This window comes from Oryx dammah, unplaced genomic scaffold (genome assembly GCF_014754425.2).
Source record: "Oryx dammah isolate SB20612 unplaced genomic scaffold, SCBI_Odam_1.1 HiC_scaffold_16, whole genome shotgun sequence".
In the NCBI taxonomy this organism is placed as follows: Eukaryota; Metazoa; Chordata; class Mammalia; order Artiodactyla; family Bovidae; genus Oryx; species Oryx dammah.
Window position 1 is genome coordinate 33,491,645 of NW_024070200.1, and position 7,389 is coordinate 33,499,033.

Sequence of the window (7,389 nt, forward strand, 5' to 3'; positions counted from 1 at the left end):
CTGGAGAATCCCATGGACAGTGGAGCCTGGTGGGCTTGAGTCCAAAGGGTAGCAAAGAGTCAAACACGACTGAAGTGACAGCGTGCATGCACACATCCTAGAAAGAAGATGGTCAAATAATTACCGTATGGACCTACAAGGTTCCAAGATTTAGATGTAGCTGCTGAAAGCTGAAGGGATCAGGGACACCTTCTTAAAGGAACTGATAGCATGCAGCGTTTTGAAGGATGAGTAAGAGGAGTTAGGGGATCATTTATGAGTAGAAATGGAAGTTCTCGAGGATATTCCAGACAGGAGCAGCAGCAATGACAAAGATAAGAGTATTTTAACACAATTGATTTGCATTCGTTCAGGGGTGGAGAATGGTGGGTGAGAGAAAGGAAGAAACAAGAGTTAAGTCCAAAATTGAGCCATAGATGGAAATCTTGCCATGGAAATATATTGAGTACTAGGTTCCACATGATGAGGATAAAATTTACTTTGTATATCCTTTGGACTAGAGCAATTCTGGGGGCAGGGAGAGTACTGGGGAGGGGAAATTATTGCAGTGAGACCTAATAAGGCTGTAATCTAATGATGGTGGGAAAGGAGAGCTATACCAAGTAAAACTTCATTAAAGAAGACTTGATTACTGGGGCTGACATGGCAAGTGAAGGGGAAGAAAAAATTAATATATTCTGATTTTTCTGACTTGTACAGGAGGACAGTGTAGGCTATACAAAAAGCTAAAGGGTAGAGATAGGCAGTACTGCTGGACAGGGGATGAGGTGAAGAGAAGAGCATGGAATATTTACTTTCACAGCTAAATACCGGTAGGTAGTCAAGCCCAGAAGACAATCTTCATCATTATTAGGAAACTCCAAGGATATAATGTATGCTATGCTAAGTCACTTTAGTTGGGTCTGATTCTTTGTGACCCCATGGACTATAGCCTGCCAGGCTCCTCTGTCCATGGGATTCTCCAGGCGATGATACTGGAGTGGGTTGCCATGCCCTCCTCAATAGGCTATATACTTTCCCATTATACACACTATCATCCCTTCTCTCCCTTGTCTCCTAACTCATACTATCTCTTTGGCTAGCTGTAGAGAATTTGAAATTCCCTTTAAATATGCTTGATAAAAATCTACAAAAATGCCCTGAAAATATATTGATTTAACTCAATTGTTTGATATTTTAAATTCTGGTAGAGGGAAGGGACCCAAGACTCTTAAAAAATGATCATTCTTAACCAAAAAATAACCCCATTAATAAGCTTTTGATTCTAACTTTATTGAATTAAGTCTGCCTCCTTCTTTCATAATCTTTCAGATTACCAGCCATGGAACATTGTTTAATTCTCTCATATTCCTGTTGTTATTGCTTTAGCGGTCTTAGGACAGTCAACCAAGGCTTCTACAAACCATCCAAATCTGAAATCATTGAAGAATAATGATAGTAAAAAAAAAAATACAAAGTCTGCATCGTTTGCTGTGTCAGGCTCAACTGCTTTAAACATAAACTCATGATCACAAAGATTATTTCTGTGACAAAGAGTATTAGCACTATCTCTATTTTAATATAAAGGAACAAAGGCAAGAGGAAATTTAATAACTTTCCCAGTATACACATAGTAAGTAGAAGAGCAAGAATTAAAATTTAGGCAGTTGGGAATCAGAGGGATTGTACTTCATCACCCCACTATTAAAGGTGCGGATAATTTGACAAGGGACTCTGTACATTTAGTAAAGCTGGCACTCTTGCCCTCTATGGGGTCAGAATACAGTATCATATATGTATATATCAAATCATATATGAATATATTAACACATCGATACTGGGCATATTAAAACCACAAAGGCAAAATTCTCAACCAGGAATATAAAGAATAAAATCACACATCACACAGCCTGGGTTCATATCCCAGTCTGGCTTCGTACCTCAACTTACCAAGGTTTGAATTATTACAAGTTGAGTGACTATGGTCATGTTCAATCGCCCGGTCATGTCCAGCTCTTCGTGGCCCCATGGACTACAACATGTCAGGCCTCTCTGTCCCTCACTATCTCCTGAAGTTTGCCCAAGTTCATATCCATTTCATCAGTGATGCCATCCAGCCATCTCATCCTCTATTGTCCCCTTCTCCTCCTGCCCTCAATCTTTCCCAGCATCAGCATCCTTTCCAATGAGTGGGCTCTTCGCATCAGGTAACCAAAATACTGGAGTTTCAGCTTAAGCATCAGTCCTTCCAGAGAGTATTCAGGGATGATTTCCCTTAAGATTGACTGTTTTGATATCCTTGCAGTCCAAGGGACTCTTGGGAATCTTCTCAAGCACCACAGTTTGCAGGTACCTGTTCTTCAGTGTTTTGTCTTCTTTCCAGTCCAGCTCTCACAACTGTACATGACTGGGGGAAGACCATAGCCTTGACTATACAGACCTTTGTTGGCAGAGAAATGTTTCTGCTTCTCAAGACACTGTCTAGGTTTGTCATAGCTTTCCTGTCAAGAAGCAATCATCTGATTTCATGGCTGCAGTCACCATCTGCAGTGATTTTAGAGCCCAAGAAAAGGAAATCTGTCACTACTTCCACCTTTCCCCATTCTATTTGCCATGAAGTAATGGGGCTGGATGCCATAATCTCAATTTTTTTTTAATATTTAGTTTTAAGCTGGCTCTTTCTCTCTCCTTTTTCACCTTCATCAAGAGGCTCTTTAGTTCCTCTTCACTTTCTGCCGTTAGAGTGGTATCATCCGCATATCTGAGGTTGTTGATAATTCTCCTGCCTATCTTGATTACAGCTTGTAACTCATCCAGCCCAGCATTTCTCATAATGTGCTCTGTGCATAGGTTAAATAAACAAGGTGACAGTAGACAGCCCTGTTGTACTCCTTTCTTAATCCTGAACCAACCCGTTGTTCCATACAGGGTTCTTACTCTTGCTTCTTGACCCACAAACAGATTTCTCAGGAGACAGGTAAGATGGTCTGGTATTCCCTTCTCTCTAAGAACTTTCCAGAGTTTGTTATGATCCACACAGTCAAAGGTTTTAATGCAGTTGATGAAACAGAAGTGGATGTTTTTCTGGAATTCCGTTGCTTTCTCTATGATCCAGAGAATGTTGACAGTTTAATCTCTAGTTCCTCTGCCTTTTCTAAACCCAGCTTGGATGTCTGGAAGTTCTTGGTTCACGTAATGCTGAAGCCTAGCATGCAAGATTTTAAGCATGATCTTACTATCATGGGAGATGAGTGCAATTGTCCAGTGGTTTGAACATTCTTTAGTACTGCCCTTCTTGGGAATTGAGATGAAGATTGACCTTTTCCGGTCCTGTGGCCGCTGCCAGGTCTTCCAGATTTGCTGACATGCTGAGTCCAGCATTTTGATAGCAGCATCTTTTAGAGTTTTGGAAAGCTCTACTGGAATTTGATCACATCCACTAGCTTTATTGACAGCAGTGCTTCCGAAGGCCCACTTGACTTTACACTTTAGAATGTCTGGCTCTGGGTGACTGGCCACACCATCATAGTTATCTGGTTTATTAATATCTTTTTTGTACAATTCTTCCGTGTATTCTTTCCATCTCTTCTTGATCTCTTTTGCATCTATGAGGTCTCTACCATTTCTGCCCTTTACTGTGCCCATCTTTGGGTGAAATATTCCCTTGATATTTCCAGTATTCTTAAAGAGATCTCTAGTCTATCACCTTATGTTTTTTTCCTCTATTTCTTTGCATTGGTCACTGAAGAATGCCTTCTTGTCTCTCCTTGCTATTCTCAGGAACTCTGCATTTAATTGGGTGTAAAGACTCTGAAGCTGGGAGGGATTGGGGGCAGGAGGAAAAGGGGATGACAGGGGATGAGATGGCTAGATGACATCACCGACTCGATGGACATGAGTGTGAGTGAACTCCGGGAATTGGTGATGGACAGGGCGGTCTGGTGTGCTGCAGTTCATGGGGTTGCAAAGAGTCAGACATGACTGAGCAACTGAACTGAACCGAACTGAACTTTGCCTTTCTCCCTTGCTTTTTGCTTCTCTTCCTTCTTTAGCTATTTGTAGAGCCTCCTCAGAAAACCCCTTTGCCTTCTTGCATTTCTTTTTCTTTAGGATGATTTTGTTCACTGCCTCCAATACAATATTACAGACCTCCATCCATAGTTCCTCAGGTACACTGTTTACTAGATCAAATCCCTTGAATCTATTCATCACCTCCACTGCATATTCATAGGGGATTTGATTTAAGTCATACCTGGCTGGCCTAGTGGTTTTCCCTACTTTCTTTAGTTTAAGCCTGAATTTTGCTATGTGAAGCCGATGATCTGAGCCACAGTCAGCTCCAGATCTGTTTTTTTTGTTTGTTTGTTTTGTTTTATTTTTGTTTTTTGTTTTTGCTGACTGTGTATAGCTTCTTCATCTTTGCCTACAAAGAATGTAATCAGTTTGATCTCAGTATTGACCATTTGGTGATGTCCGTGTGTAAAGTTGTCTCTTGTATTGTTGAAAAATGGTGTTTGCTATGACCGATGCATTATCTTGGCAGAATTCATTTAGCCTTTGCCTATCCATAGAGCTTGTGGCTCAGCTGGTAAAGAATCTGCCTGCAATGCGGGAGACCTGGGTTCCATCCCTGCATTGGGAAGATCCTCTAGAGAAGGGAACAGGTACCCACTCCAGTATTCTGGCCTAGAGAATTCCATGGACTATACAGTCCATGGGATCGCAAAGAGTCAGACACGACTGAGTGACTTTCACATCCATAGAGCAACTATGAATCTGTTAGTTAATCTCTATTAGACTCATTTACTAATCTGTAAAATAAATGTAATATAACCTTATTACAGGGATATGGTAAAGGTTAAATGAAGAGAATGTGCCTGAAATACTCTGCCCATATTTATATCCTACATACTCTGACATCATGCTATATGCCTTCAATGCTCTCATCCCTTTACATGTGTGAACTCATTTAATCCTCCCAACAAGTTTATGATGTAGACGCTATTTTTGTCATCAGTCATTTTACAGGTGAAGACAGTGAGGCACAAGGAGATTAAATAACTTGTACAAATTCATATATGTATGTAACTGGCAGCCGTGGCTGGTCTGGCTCTTAAGGCCTCTGTCAGTGGCCATGCTATGCTGCCACACTAAGCAGAGCACACAGGTGTGTTAAGGTTGCCACCTTGCCGCCCAGGTGGGTCTGGTCCTTTTTGCGGGCAAAATCATTTCATCTCCCTTTCTCATATGCAAGGAATAGCCCCTGAAACACTACAGGTAACTGTTAGATTAATAAGTAAGAAAAAATGTTGTGAGATGGAAGAATAAAAAATTTTAAGGGGCAGCTTCCCTTTTTACTTTCCTGCACTGGAGAAGAAAATGGCAACCCACTCCAGTGTTCTTGCCTGGAGAATCCCAGGGACGGAGGAGCCTGGTGGGCTGCAGTCCATGGGGTCGCTAGGAGTCGGACACGACTGAAGCCACTTAGCAGCAGCAGCATGGAAGGAAGAATCTCCCCTCCTCAACAATTGGTTGGAAGTCATCCCCTCTCCAAGCCCATGCAGGGGTCATGTTTATGATTCAACTGGATGTTACCCAATGATTGACTAATGATCTTAGGCAATTATTATCTCAGAGAGCCCTTAGACCAAAATAAACTTGTTTCTGCCTATATATATGGTAGCATCTAGCTCATGTGATAAAACTCTTTATAAGAAAAAAACCTCAAGCTTTCTTTCTTTTTCTTTCTTTCTTTTTTTTTTTTTTTTTTTTTTGGTGCCAGGTTAGATAGTCTATTGATGTGTAACCACTTAGAAGTGAAGTCTGCCCACCAGTGTCTGACCATGTGCTCTTGGCCAACCAGTTGTTTCCCTCTCAGTTTCTCCACTGTCCATGGTTGCTGGATAATGTTATTAATATGCCCAAACTGGGTCTGTTCCAGAATTAGCAGTCAGGAAACGGTGGCTATTATCAAACGTGATTTCAAAAAGCCACTAAACTTTCTTAGAAAAATCTAATCCCTAAGACTTCTTTTCCTGTCTATATTTAGCATTGATTTTTCTATTTTAAAGCCAAAGATCATATTCCATTTTGAAGTCTAACAAATTCTAATCTCTCAGAAGGTTCAAACAATATTATCATTCACTATGGGTTTGAGCAGTCTTTCTTTCTACTTTGCTGACATTTTGGGTTGAATTAATTCCATTACAGCTGTGCATCTTTCCTCTCACAGCAGTTATCCACGCAATTGAGAATTATGGACCACACAAATCAGGTCAATGAAAAGTTCTAATTGTGCTCAGCTGTCTTCTTTCTATACCTTCCTTTATAATGTGGTAACAACAGATGTGATTGCAGCCACCATCCCAGAGCAGTGGGGTGACCCCGACTCTTAACTATTCACATGGTTAAAGGGTAAAGCTTCCCAGAATGTCCTTTGTCTCTTAAAATGAAGTTGCTTTAGAGCTTTCCTAAATAAAAGCCCACAGTGCATTATGTACTGTGTATTTCAGGCAAATAAAAATGTTTAAATCCACAGACTGAAAATGATCTTCACACATAAAATGAAATCTGATCAATTTACAGCCCAACATGAACAGAACTCCCAAATTAGGCACTTCCAAATTCAGCACAGCAAACACTGCCAGCCACCAAAGGAATGGGAGAAATCAAAGCCCTTCTAAATCTTCCTTCCATGATATATAAAAGATTCAGCAGAGTAGAGGTCAAAGAATATGAGGGGGAAAAGGTATAAAGGAAAAGAAAGATAGCTGATTTTTTTTTTTTTTTTAGTACGAAGGGATAGAACCTAATTATTCTTTTATGCAGAAAATCCCTTTGGCTGTACACATGAATAAGAGCACTCAAGGCAGCAACATTTTTCTTATAATTAGAAGAAATTATGATGTCTCTCTTGAAAGGCAGAATTTTCCTTATCATGAAAAAGTGTTCTTTATCATCCTTACTTTTTATTAGAGCCTTCAAAATGAGGTTTTCTTGAGCCTCTTGAAATAAATCCATTCCACTTTGAACTGCCAGAACTAACTATTAAAACGTGGCCTGATTCATCCTGAGAAATGGCCATATGCACAGTTTCCTGCGATCATGATGACTGCTAGGTGAAATATAAAGAACACTGAATTCCTTTCTCCCACAACCTGAACCATGCCGAGTTGGAAAATGTATGGATTACCCCTTTAAATAGGCTGGTATGTCTCATCTTTACATTCATTTATTTATTTTTTCAACATGTATTTCTTAAATGGCACTATAAGCAAAGCATTCGGCACGGGGCTGAATTTGCTGTGGCTGCTTGGAAATTAGCCTAAACAAAACACCGCACGTGAAAGATGATAATCATTAAGGCATGAAGGGAATATTTTTTTTTTTTTTTTAGGATACAATTTGAAG